At 45.9% G+C, this 14090-nt stretch overlaps 1 protein-coding gene across 1 annotated transcript in view; it reads right to left on the reverse strand.

Annotated features, from left to right (window-relative positions):
* The window catches only part of FOXN3 (forkhead box N3), a 146117-nt gene that overhangs the window by 115936 nt on the left and 16091 nt on the right, over nt 1-14090 (reverse strand).

Genomic DNA, 14090 nt, shown 5'->3' on the forward strand with positions numbered 1-14090 from the left:
TATAATCAGAGTTTAAAGCATTTCAGGGTGTTGTGAAATTGTGATCAGTTAAAACAACAGTTACTGTAATTACCCTTTCTGGACACACAGAGCAACTCAAGTCAATCTGTAACGCAAAGACTACACTAAAATTCAGTATTTATTCTGCAGTTACAAGCAGTGCAATTTCAGCCCTTGTCTTGATCCCACCAGAGGTCAGGGTGCAGATATTTTGAATTGTTTTGTGTGAATTCTCAAACAAACAGAGAAACAACTTTCCCTCAGCTCCACTATGAAAGCATACAAAAAGATAGCTCAGGAGCAGCCTTGGTCTGCTTGAGCATACATAAAAACAAATACCCATCCTAATTATTGACTGAACTCCACTGGCAGGCTTTCAAGGCATTATGATAACATTTTTGGTAAATGTTGACATCTTCTGGAACAGGCAGGGGAGGCTGCGCTACCGCCTCTAGATGCTTTTCAAGCCAGGGCCAGCCCTCTTCTCAACTTCAACTTCTATCAGCAGAGCAAGGCGCTCGGTTTCATGTGCCAAAGAACAAACACACACACACACAAAATAGTCACACCAAGAGTGGGATACTACCTTCTAAAACCACAAGGAAGACCAAAACCAGACACTAGTTTCCTTTTGAAAACTTGTCATCTTTGTGGAGCCCTACCAACTCCTAAGCGCTCCTCTGCCTCACGGACGGCTTTAGGATACATGGTGCAACGTACAAAGCGCTTATAGACCTCCTTCTGAGCTTACAGACAGCAAATCTGCACTAAATTCTCCCCCTAAAAAATAAACAGATGAAAAAGAAAACTCTTTCTCAACGTCACTGGATGGCTGTGTGGTAGCATCTAGCAAGTTCCCATCACCACGTGAGACTTGGCTTAAAAGAAAAGGAGAGGGGCTGGCACAACCCGCAGGAGCCGCAACCACTTTCTTTCAGAGACAAGCACATCTGCTGGAGAGGATGAGGAAGGAACCATCTTCTGCACGCTGCTCTGGTGGAACCGGGAACATGGGGTCAAGCCTCTTCAGGATGGCAGGGTTCAAGCTCGTCTCTCCCCTTGCTTCCCAAGAGCACCCTACCAGAAGGCCACTGAACAGTCTACGGGGAGACATCCTCCAGCTCTCAAGGTGAAGCAGGGCCCTTGCATGGCCAAAAAGCACAAGATTCAAGGGTCTAGAGAGAGAGAGCAAGGAAGACTCTTGGGCTTTCATTTCGGTAAAGCACTACAGCAGAGGACTGAAAGATCCACTGCTGGTGTCAGCGGTGGAAGCTGTGCGCCACACATCTCAAACCGGTTTGCAAAAAGGAGGTTGTTAAGTTTAGCCCTGTTTTAAATACGGGACAATGAGCCAGAGACTTGACGTGATAAGCCTAGTAAGTGACTTCTTAGTCAAAGGACAGAGTCAAAAATAGAATCCAAACCTCTCAAATTCCACTTCCACGCTCCATCCAAGCGTCACAGAAAGAAGAACACAAAATTTCCTTTTAAGCAAGCAATGTGCAAAACTAGGAACATTTTTCAGGAGAAAACCTTTGCTGGATTCCTTACTCCTTACAGCATGGGATAAGCTCAAAAAAAAAAGCTACACTTAAATACCATCTACCTTATTTGTACTTGCTGGAACACAACACGTTGTTTCCAAACTTCTCTGTTTTTTCATTTACTTCCAAGACAGACTTTTCATCTACCTGGAAGAGATTACTCCTCAAAACCCATCGGAGTTAGTTCAAGTTGAGGGCCTTACAACATGAAGTCACTACTGAAGAGTAACTTCAAAACCTTTCATTACTGTTAAGCTAAATTTGTTTGGCTTGTCCATATTCTTGCAAAAACCAAAAATAATCTCACTGAAAAACAGAAACTCTCTCACACAAGCAGTATTGACAAGAGTTATACTCCTTGTTAAAAGAAACACTGGGAAGGCAGATTTGCTCTATTTTCACTGCAACTGAGCTGACATAATTTAGCAGCAAAAACAAATGTAATTTAAGGCAAAGCTTTCCAACCATGCAAAGTTCCTCTTTTAAGATAGTTACTTTTGGTTTCCCACCATCACAGAAGAGAGCAGAAATAAAAAGGAAACTGAAGTATCATCTGGTTAAGAATCCTTCTTGACTGTCAGAGGTGTGAAGAGCTTCGTTAACTGTTTAGATGTGTCATTAGTCCTCCCATATGCAGAGCAATCACAAGAAAGGAAAACATTGGAACTCAAGTCCATCGGTTAGTGATTAATTTCCATCTTATGACACTTGGCGTGCTGCTTCACTACCTCCTCCAAGCCAAAAGTCAATAGCGGTTCCAATCAGAAACCAGCAAGGAAGGGGAAAAAAGAAAATCCCTGGATTACATTTGTCTCCCAGGCAACAACTGAGTGAGGAGTGGACAACAGCCCCCGATCATCTTAGCACTGGAGTGCTTTCAGACCTCCCAACACGCCGTCTCCCTCCCTCACTCCTGCCGATCACAGGTTACTGCTTCTGCGTTCGTGTTTAAGGTTATTAAAAACAAGGGGAGTGTTACTACAATTCTCCTTCACCTTGTCCAAGAGTTGACTACAGTTGCAGGTAAGCTATTTCAAAGGTACTAATGGGGAGGGAAAGAAACACGTAAAAGTTATCCCATAAAAGTTTGACTGAATACTTTTTCTTTAAATAAATTCCTGATTGTATTTTCTATTAAGAAATTGTTATGCCTTTTTCTGTCACTTAATATATATGTAGATTGTACCAGGATATGGCGTACTAAATCCCAACTTATTGTTTGTTCTTTCTTGTACCTCAAATATACAAATCTGATTCCCCCCCAACAATTAAAACCAGTGCATTGCCATGAAAAGGTACATGATACACTCCACGTCCAATTGTTTTTTCTCCCAATGGACTGCAAATAAAACCTATTAGGATTCAAACAAAAATGTTTGGTCATCTTTTACTAGAATCGAAAAAAAGTTTGAAATTTAAAAATAAGAGAATTAAAGTGCTGCTTGTCAGCTGTCAGTTGTTACAGTTGGGGATAACAGCATTATCCACTATTAAAACTCCTCATTATAAAGATCTTCCTTCCATATACTTCACAGCTAACTGCCTAGCCTTACATATCACCTATTGTCTGCCAAAACTCAATAAAAAAAAATTGTGTGTTGAGCTCTTTCCAAGACCAATGGCTGGGAAAAAAATACATACCCTGTCTATATAAAAATTCCAGCAAGTGTTTATTTGAGGAATTTTGTTCCCTGGTTATTTTAGCACAGACTTGAAATGTGTTAGGAACGCAACTTTTTTCCAGGGTTGTTCTTTTCCCTGCCATACAAACAGTCTGCCCAAAATAAAGCTTTGGGAAGAGAGGAGATAGAGGAACCACAAAATATGCGGGCTCAGAGGGATGCAGGCAATTTCAACCTGTACCTTCTCAAGCTCTGGTTACACGTTCACTTTGAATACATATGGGACTGAAACCAGGCAGGAGCAGCTCCAGGCACCCACATCTCTCGCAGCAGCATCACCACTGAGAGGGTCCCTAAGGGAACAGAACCCTAAGCGAATGTCCCCGAAAAGGGATGTAGTGGATGGAGGGGTCTGAGCTGCTGCTTCTCTGGTCCTTGCTGCACTCCTCTCCTCCCTGCCCCTCATGCATGTGCCCAGCCCTTCTTCACGAGCACAGAATCACAGAATCACAGAATGTTAGGGATTGGAAGGGACCTCGAAAGATCATCTAGTCCAATCCTCCTGACGGAGCAGGATTGCCTAGACCATATCACACAGGAACGCGCCCAGGCGGGTTTTGAATGTCTCCCGACAAGGAGACTCCACAACCTCTCTGGGCAGCCTGTTCCAGTGTTCGGTCCACCCTCACCGTAAAGAAGTTTTTTCTCATTATTTATGTGGAACCCTCCTGTGTTTCCAGCTTGCACCCATTGCCCCTTGTCCTGTCAAGGGATGTCGCTGAGAAGAGCCTGGCTCCATCCTCATGACACTTGCCCTTTACATATTTATAACATTTAATGAGGTCACCACTCAGTCTCCTCTTCTCTAGCTAAAGAGACCCAGCTCCCTCAGCCTCTCCTCATAAGGGAGATGTTCCACTCCCTTAATCATCTTCGTGGCTCTGCGCTGGACTCTCTCTAGCCGTTCCCTGTCCTTCTTGAACTGAGGTGGCCCAGAACTGGACACAATACTCCAGATGCGGCCTCACCAGGGCAGAGTAGAGGGGGAGGAGAACCTCTCTCGACCTGCTGACCACACCCCTTCTAATACACCCCAGGATGCCATTGGCCTTCTTGGCCACAAGGGCACACTGCTGGCTCATGGTTCATCTGTTGTCCACTAGGACCCCCAGGTCCCTTTCCCCTACGCTGCTCTCCAATAGGTCTGTCCCCAACTTGTACTGGTACATGGGGTTATTCTTGCCCAGATGCAGGACTCTACACTTGCCCTTGTTATATTTCATTAAATTTCTCCCCGCCCAACTCTCCAGCCTGTCCAGGTCTCTCTGAACGGCTGCGCAGCCTTCCGGCGCATCAGCCACTCCTCCCAGTTTGGTGTCATCAGCGAACTTGCTGACAGCACACTCTAATCCCTCATCCAAGTCATTAATGAATATATTGAATAGAACTGGTCCCAGAACTGACCCTTGAGGGACCTCCGCTAGACACAGACCTCCAACTGGACTCTGTCCACTGACCACCACTCTCTGGCTTCTTTCCTTCAGCCAGTCACAATCCACCTCACTACCCGATCATCCAGACCACACTTCCCCAGTTTAGCTGCGAGGATGCTGTGGGAGACCGTGTCAACGCTTTACTGAAATCGAGATAGACCACATCCACAGCTTTACCATCATCTATCCACCGGATTACATCCTCATAAAAGGCTATCAAGTTGGTTAAGCATGACTTCCCTTTGGTGAAGCCATGTTGACTGCCCCTAATGATCCCCCTATCCTTGATGTGCCTAGAGACAGCACCAAGGACAAGTTGCTCCATCACCTTTCCGGGGATGGAGGTGAGGCTGACCGGTCTATAGTTACCCGGGTCCTCCTTCTTGCCCTTTTTGAAGACTGGAGTGACATTCGCTTTCCTCCAGTCCTCAGGCACCTCTCCCGTTGCCCATGACTTAGCAAAGATGATGGAGAGTGGCCTAGCAATGACTTCTGCCAGCTCCCTCAGCACCCGCGGGTGCATCCCATCAGGGCCCATGGATTTATGGATGTCCAGATTGCTTAATTGGTCCCTGACCCAGCCCTCATCTACCAAGACAGATTCCTCCTCTATCCTGACTTCTTCTGGGGCCTCAGGGGTCCGGGGCTCTGCAGGACAGCCTCCAGCAGTATAGACAGAGGCAAAGAAGGCACTCAGTAACTCCGCCTTCTTTTTATCCTCTGTCTCCAGGACCCCCACCTCATTCATCAGTGGGCCTACATTGCCTCTAGTGTTGGCTTACCTGCAAAGTATTTGAAGAAGCCCTTTCTGTTGTCCTTGACCTCTCTTGCAAGGTTTAATTCCAAGGAGGCCTTAGCTTTCCTAATTGCCTCCCTACATCCTCTGACAACAGACTTATATTCCCTCCAAGTGGCCAGCCCCTCCTTCCATGATCTGTACACCCTCTTCTTCCACTTGAGTTTGCCCAGCAGTTCCCTGTTCAACCATGCAGGTCTCCTGGTACCCTTCCCTTGACTTCCTACCTGTTGGGATGCTCTGATCTTGAGCTTGGAAGAAGCAGTCCTTGAATGCTAACCAACTATCTTGGGCCCCCTTACCTTCTAGTACCCTGTCCCACGGGATTTCCCCTAGCAATTGCTTGAAAAGGCCAAAGTTGGCCCTCCTGAAGTCCAGGGTTGTGATTCTGCTAGCTATTCTGTTCCTGCCACATGAGATCCTGAACTCTACCATCTCATGGTCACTACAACCAAGGCTGCCCTCAACCTTCACCTCTTCAACCAGACCCTCCTTGTTAGTGAGGATAAGATCTAGCAGCGCTCCTCTCCTACTTGGCTCATCAATGTTGAGCACATTTCAGTCATTTTCCTCAAAGAAAACTATTTTGCTGGCACAATTTTATGTCATTTAAACTCATTAAGCAGGCTCACATGAAGGGTCTGATGAGCATCCAGCGCTGCTGCAAAGCAGGGGATGGATGTGGGGAGCCAGGGAGGGGAACAGGAGCTCTCCCCTTCTGCAGGAGGAGCCATGGTGACACCCCAATGCCTCCCTTGGAACAGCACACCGGAAAGGAAAACCAGGACTCTGCTGGACACAAAGCAGCTCAGAAGAGGAATGGGAAAACCGGCGTGACAGAGAGCAGGCGTACACGGAAGAGCTGGGGTGAGCCGGTGGCGAGGCTGGCAGACTCGGCCCTGAGGGAAAGACCAGGAGAGCCACACAGCTGAGGCCAGAGACACTGAGATGCTGGGCACAGATGTGTGGGGGCTGGGGGAAGCCGGGTGGGCTGGGAGGAGAGGAACTGAAACAAGAGACCACGAGCACATGAATGACTGCACAACTCTGCAAAGGCACCCAAGCTATGCCAGCAAGCTGAGAATTATTAACTGAACTCTCCGAGTTAAGGACCTTGCTACTTAAACACTGAAACAAAACCAAAACCAAGCCAACAACTCCCCACTGAGTAGATCTTCCTTTTTCTTCTCCACTACCAAACCCAGGAGGGGATGAGTGGCCAGGGCTAGACTCTCCTGAACCGAAACTGTCAGTAATATGAATCAGGTATATGGAAGCTACCCAGGCTGTAGTGGTGTAGATGCACACCATCTTTGAGAACTATGCCATGTTGGTTTCAGGGGTGCTTCAGGAACTGTAAAAACAAGCAGAAAAAGCAGAAATTTCCTATTACTTGAAAAAAAGGACATTTCCAACTAGCATCTGCAGCCCCAAACTTGAAATCACTCCACTGTGACTTATCAGTCCCTGCCTAGCTCAGTGCAAGTTGTTGCAGTTGTTAATACAGGACCCATGAATAACACTAATGACGCTTTCTGCAGTGATGAAGAACCTTCTGGTGTCAGTATTCACCATTACTGACCTAAGGGTCTGCTCTCAGCACAGATGAAACCTGATATTGTTTACAGCAAATGACCAAGTAATAGTGGAGAGATCACTGGGTATCAAGGTTCTTACTCTAAAGAAAATATTTATCCTGAGCTCCTTGTGCCCAGTTACCCTGGCAACAGCAGGCTTGAAGCAAACCTTCACATGGATTTGCCAACAAGTTTATCCACGGGAATGCTGTACAGCTTCAACAGATGTCCAAGTACGCCATGCAAGCACAGAAGTGTTCCTACCGGATCAAGCTTTAGTGAACCAGTTTTTGAAATGTAAATTTCAAGAAAAAAGAACTGGATGATAGAAATACCCATGATGTCACCCCACAGAATTTACAACAACTATTTGAGTAGCTACAGACAGGACCAGAGTCTGAAAAAAGAACTGTTTGAGACCAGAATAGATTTCTGTGCGCAAGGTACAAGAGACACAACGTTTCTCAACTTTTATGTCTGCATCACATCTAATGTGTAGGCACAAAGTACATCATCCTCCTCCTCACAGATGCCGCATCTCTGGAATCACTGTCCACTGCTTACACCTGAGCATGAAAACTCTGGGGGTGGTGAGAGGGCACCCAGGGCTGCCACAGCAAGGACCCACACAACCTCCCAAGAGAACAGGCATGATGGAAACATCTACCCATGAAAAGAACAGGGTATTTCACTCACCACCTGACAACTGCAGTCACCCAAAAACACAGCGCAGTTCTGGAAACCTGGACTAAAACATGTTTCTGTTTGGTTCCCAGGACAGCAAACTAACATCAAGAATTCCTCCTAAACAAAATTCCCCTCTTCTCACCTTATGAAAAAAAAAAATTCTACTTCATAAGAAAAGTGAGGGATTTATGTGAGGAGAGGAAGGAAGAAAGGAAGTAAAATACTTCGAGTGGCACCTCATAACACCCTGCCTTTAGCTCTGAAGCGCATCAAAAGGAACACAATAATCACTCCAAAATCCACCTCAGGAGACAGTAACTTGCTTAAATAACTTTCTTGCACTAAGCAGAGATGCCCGCCTAGTGACTTTAAAACCATCTTGCAGTACAACATGGATTACACATCCTTCACCAAATACGCCACTACTTTTGAAGCTTTGTAAACGCTGTGCAGGCACTATGGGAAACAAGCGGCTCACGATTACAAAATTCACAAACACTAGAGAATGCAAGTCTACTGCAACCACTGACGCCACGGTGAATCAGCACTGCAAGAGCAAGGGCAAAGAGGCTTTTCAATATCCAAAGAGAACTTGTGCCACCAGGAACACTAATCGAAGGCCAGCTCTGTGCCGTTCCCTTGCAGACAGCGATGCCGAGAAGGGTGTGCCTTACTTTTTTAGTTCAGCTACCCATCCCTCACGTTAGTATTGCCCTCCTCTAAACAAATGGCACCGCCGCCAAAACAGGACCAAGTCAGAATTGCGGTTCCTTCATTTACATGAGGCAGAATTAGCATACTAGTATCAAAACTGGGGAACATACTATATAACAAATTGTAAACTATTTAGCCAGCAAATGCTCAGGAAGATTAAAGATTAAGATGCCAAAGCTGGTCTGCTGGTATGTTTAAACTCTGTTGGTTATCTTTACTCACCGATATTTCAAGTTATCAAGACAGACATAATGTTGCTTGCTCTGCTCACCTACACTGGTTCTCCAGTTTTAAATAGTTTTTATGAGTGGTCACAGATCATTGTAAACCTTTATCCTCTTCAACAGCTATGTACCTTGCAGATGAGGCTGGTGGCTTCTCTAGTTACTTCTTTTTTAAACAATGAAGTAATTTGCAGGAAGACACAAATAGAGCATTTGAATCATCTGAGGTCAGCCAGTTTTGTTTTTTTTTTTTTTTAAAAAAAAGGAATACAACTGCTAAGGAATTCTTAAAGAAAGAAAAACAAAGCCACTGCCAACAATTGCTATTATTGTAAAACACATTCCTTAGATCCACTGTAATCTCACATAAAAATTACAAATAACTATTCATGCAGTTTAAGGGCAGATTTTCTTCACTCTCGTCCAACATTTCTAGCACAGACCAGTGAAATTCTATATGGCCAGTTTTAAAGAATTTCACTATAGACCTTAACAGCAATTTTAATGACAGTAACAACTGCATGGTAAGCATTTAATTTTCAGGAACCCTCACAGAAAATCCTTTTTACCTATGAACTCAAAGAGTTAGAAACTTACCCTGCCCTTCCAAGGAAGGTTTGGCAATGCTATGTTACAAGAAAATTAAATTAGTATTTGCATGCAGCATAACAAAACCCTCACACCCACTTCTCCTGCATGTTTTCAACTCTTTTTTCAGTAAACTAGCACAGCTCAGCTCACGCACAAAGCTGAGAAAGACCTCTGACTAGCTAAAACACAATTACACGACCAGAAATATATGCTCACTTAATGCATGAAATTAAAGGGTCGATGGGAGGGCTTACTGGAGTATAGTTTTCAATCCAAGTAACCAGTCGCATCAAGAAATCACCAGCTTTTCTCAAGAAAACAAAAGGCTGGGGCTTTTTAAATCTTACTTTGCTCCAAGTAAAAACATCCATTAGTTCAAATCACACAAGTCCAAGTCTCCGCTTTCATGCTCATCTCTCGGTATTTTAGCCCACTGGCTCAGTGTGCTACCCCAGACACCAACACAGCCATCAACCTTTTAAACCTTGGCCTGCCTCTAGAAAAGTGGCCTGATTCTGCCCCAAGTGCTGCAGGGGCAATAACCTTCTCCATGCCTCTGGTGTCCTTCCAGTTACAAAATGGGCACTATCTTTCCAACTGGAGAGGCTGGGTGGGTAAGTAACTTCACTGAGAATGAGAAGTATGATTATAGTGGAAAAGGACTACTAAGCCTCAAAATAAAATAAAACAAAAAAACCCAAACCAAACGGGAAGCCAAGCAGGCAAATAAACAATGCTACAGGGAATAAAGAGGCCAGACCAGCACTGTGAAGTAACAGCTGGAGAAAAGGAAAGGCTGTGGTATTCAACAGTCAAAAACAAAATACCTATTTCACGGGCAAGACGACAGCACAAGACCCTGCAACACAAGGAAGTGCTACAGAAGCACACACGGCCCAGTGGTCTTCCAATATTAAAGGAGTTCAAGTCAGTACAAGACATATTAGAAGTTTTCTTTGTACCTTTGGACTTGGATGTGCTACCAGAGTGAAGGGCCTGCTTTGTGAAGAGGGCCCTGCTCCTTCAGCAGTGCCTTTAGAGGCTGGCCCCCACACAAGCCCCCAGAGAGTGCCCCGTAAGTAGAGCCACAGGCACACAAGGTCCTATGGCCTTGTCTACCTGCCCCAAGGAGAGCAAAGAAACAGTGAGGAACATCTCACGGCAATGGCTGTGAGAGAGCACAGGAGTGACTGCGTGGACAGTTCGGGTCTTATGCAAATGAAGGCACTCATGGGCTTTCAAGCAATTTTTTACCTCGGCACTCCCCCTCACGACTATAGAGAAGTCAGAAATGTCTTCTAGCATGTGACCTAGACACCCAGCAAGTCCAAGCTGTCACCAAAGACTACCAACCCAAGTCACGCCCCCAGAGTCCAGGCTCCTAATCCCACAACGGACACTTCAACACTGGGTCTGGAACGATTCTCTATTGTCATGTCCATCATGGTGACCCACTGCCAGATAAATCCACGGGCACAGCTGGTCCACTGCTCCTCCTCTAGCTCCTCCACTCCTCCTCCAGCACACCAGCACCTGTATGTCCACTAGGACAGGTAAGCTCGCACAATACTATTGCCTACAGCCTGCTGTGGACCTGCTACACCACATTAGCTTCCACTGCTCTCATCATAAAATGACTCCTCCAACAGGCTCAGGAGGTGTTGCATTATGTCAATCAACTCCAAGAGTCACATTTAGCCTGTTAAATATCTCCTTGCTGAGTTTATACGCAAACCGCCCTATAAAGCTCTTAGGTTGCCATACGGAAATGCTGCAAGCAACTGAAGAAAGCAGCGTCATTAACTGCCTTTAAACAATGCCTTGCTCCTACATAAAGCAGTAGTATGTCATTTCATGCTAGTGCCTAGCAACCCCAGACGTTCCCCAAAGCCTCCCCAGGCTATGCAAAGTCCGGGTGCTGAAGAAGACAGGCTGTGACACTGCTAGGGAGGAACAAAGTGCAAGATCAAACAGAGGCAGGGAGACTGGGCTGGAAGGCAGGAGAGCACAGAAGACAAGCCTGTCAGCATGACGGGCCGTCACATGGCATACTTGAGGGAGATTAGGGTAGCGAGCAGCATTAATGATGCTGTTTCAGCCTATAGAATTTCTGTGTATACATGGAAAGTGTAATTATCCCTACTCTATTGAAAAGAAAATTGAGGAGAACATAGAAACAAAGAATAAAAAGAAGTTAAGTGCTCAAGGTCACTTATATAGTCAAAGGCAAAAGAAAAAAAAAAAAAAATCCCTGAGACTCCAGACCAATAGCCCATTTAGTGGGATGTGCTAATTTCATGTCAGAGGGGCACTCATTTAAATACCCACTGATCATCCGATACCCTTCATGTTATCTATCTAGATTATACAATTGGAAAAGAAACAAATTGCCTTTTCTTACAAATATATAGTTACGTCGTATATTAAAACCTAGAGACAATTTTAAAACACAACCCTTCACCCAACAGATATTCAAAAAATTATTCAACACTTATATCTGTGCTAAAGGTTTGCAGGTCACTTTTTGCCTACTAGTGTATTAATGATGAAATAAGCCAGTGGGTGAATTTCCAGGGGAAGGGGTTAACAGCTAGCAGAGACAAGTGGGAGGGAGTAGGGTGCACTAAATCCATTAGCAGTGACAAATAAAAATAGAAATAAGGAAGACCTGACAAAAGCTAATGGATTTGCACCCTTTCCCCCATAACTGTTTACTTAACGTAGGGTTTTTCCTTGCTTAGTATTTAATACTGCTTCGCACAATGAATTAAGGGGGAAAAACAGGCACTCTGATAAATGATTTGAGAGGCTGCCTGGATGTGGGGTTTCCAAGTGTCCCTGGGCTCTTTAGGGAAGCAAAGCTGCGCTCCATCCTGAGCCCTGCTCGGCAGCCTCCACAGGTCTCCGTCACCTGCAGCAGGCCCACGCTGAAGAAAAACCATCCTCCGGCTACAGAGCCCTCAGTGTTATGGCACATCTATCAACACACAAATTATTTCTGCCACTTACATACACCTACTCTACGCTGCTTATGCCCCATTTCTACACTAGGTTCAAGCAGACTCAGTTTTTACTGTCATTTCTCTTTCCCTCTCCTCTTCCTCATGGCTGAATGAAAACCCCAGAAGCAAAACAAAACACCCCCACATGCTGCAAACATCCTCCAAAACAAGGCAACTTCTTGACTGCGTTTGAAGCCTTCACCTCACTCACACAATGCAAATCAGCACAAACTCCCCAGGGCAGGGCCTGGCTTCAGGAGCCCCAACAGCACACATGTCACAAGCCCAAACCTCACTGATTCCAAAAAACCTCGGACACCTTTGCCAGCAGCCTGCACCAATCCTCCTTCTTCCCAAGTGCCAGGTACTGTCACAAGGCTCTGGAGAAACAACTCCTAACTTAATCAGTAAGATCAATGGCTCTGCAATGAAGGCAAACCAGGGCAGGACCAGTTTAGCTCCAGAAGCAAACTGGCCTCCTGCAGGGAGGTCAAAACCCAGCCACCCCAGCAAGCACACTCCATCTGAGGCAGCGGGCACCCTGGTTGGACTAAAACCGCAGCACCTGCAGAGAGGGCTTTCCTCACGTGGTGGGATTTGGCATCTTGTTTTTATTCTAATACAAAACGAGCAAGAAATCCCACCTGAGAGCCACAACACTGAGACCTACACGTGGCCACACGGGGAGCAGAAAGCCCCTGCCAGGCCTGGCTGCGGAAGAAGAGCACCACCACCTTCGGCACTAACCATTTCCCATGTCTTCTGGAGAGCCGTCCATAAAAGCCTTCCCAGGAAAGGCAGAAACACAGCTCGACTGCATCAAAGCCTTCCAGCACGGGGAGACTCTGACCTCAGGACTGCAAGGGAATTACACACCTGAGCAGAGACCGAGAGCGGGCTGCTAAGTCACCTGCCTGCCTCCACCCACCACCACGTCACAGGTCACTAAAACGCACCAGTAGCTGCCCCATAGCCCACCTGTACACAAGAGCATAAAGGCTCTTCCCGCTGCAGCTGGCGACATGCCCCAGCCCACCAGCAGCAGGAGACAGCCAGGGCTACAGTGTTACCACAAACGCAAACCGGAGATACCATGGCATGGGGGTTAATCGCAGTGTGTCCTTCCAGCCTGGCCACACAGGCAGCAAGCCTTGTCCCCCTGCCCGTCCTGCAGGCGTATGGCACCAGCCTGCACCCAGCCCAAGGGGAAAAGCATCCTACCACCAAAGGCTGGGGAGGCAGAAGCAGGTGAGAAATTGTCCTCTGCACAAGGACGCAGTGGCAGGGGGAGAAAGCAAGCTACACTGCCAGTGTCATCCAAGTCACCCTCAAGGTGGAGTAAGTTAAAAGGAACAATATGGGAATTTCTCTCATTGTGGGAGCAATTAATTCGGACGTGCTTACATTTCCTCCTGTTTTTATTTTAAGTCTGCTGTAGAAGCACAGGCTTGTAAAAACAGTAAGAGACGAAGCTGTTTAGCCCTCAAAAGTTTTATTGAGAGTCAGATTCATTAAAACTGTAAGAAGACTCCCCTTATTTTTTTTCTCCACACAATATCTCAAAAACAGATTTGACAATTACAATGTATTTGTTTGGTGCCTTGGGTTTTTTAGGTGCCTGTATTTTTACACGCATGGCTACATGGGTTGCAACTAGTAAAATGCTGAAAGCAGCAGATGCAACAAAGCTTGGCGTGAGGTGCTTCTCCAGCATGAGCCACTCAATCAGGCATATTTTAGAGTGGGTAATTAATACTGCATTTCAGCTTCCCTGAGCACCTTCACCAGTAAAACAGATTTGAAAGTGTGCAGATAGTTTACTAAACATGGCAAAGTGATT

The sequence above is a fragment of the Nyctibius grandis genome, chromosome 4, assembly GCF_013368605.1.
Source record: "Nyctibius grandis isolate bNycGra1 chromosome 4, bNycGra1.pri, whole genome shotgun sequence".
NCBI classification, from domain to species: Eukaryota; Metazoa; Chordata; class Aves; order Nyctibiiformes; family Nyctibiidae; genus Nyctibius; species Nyctibius grandis.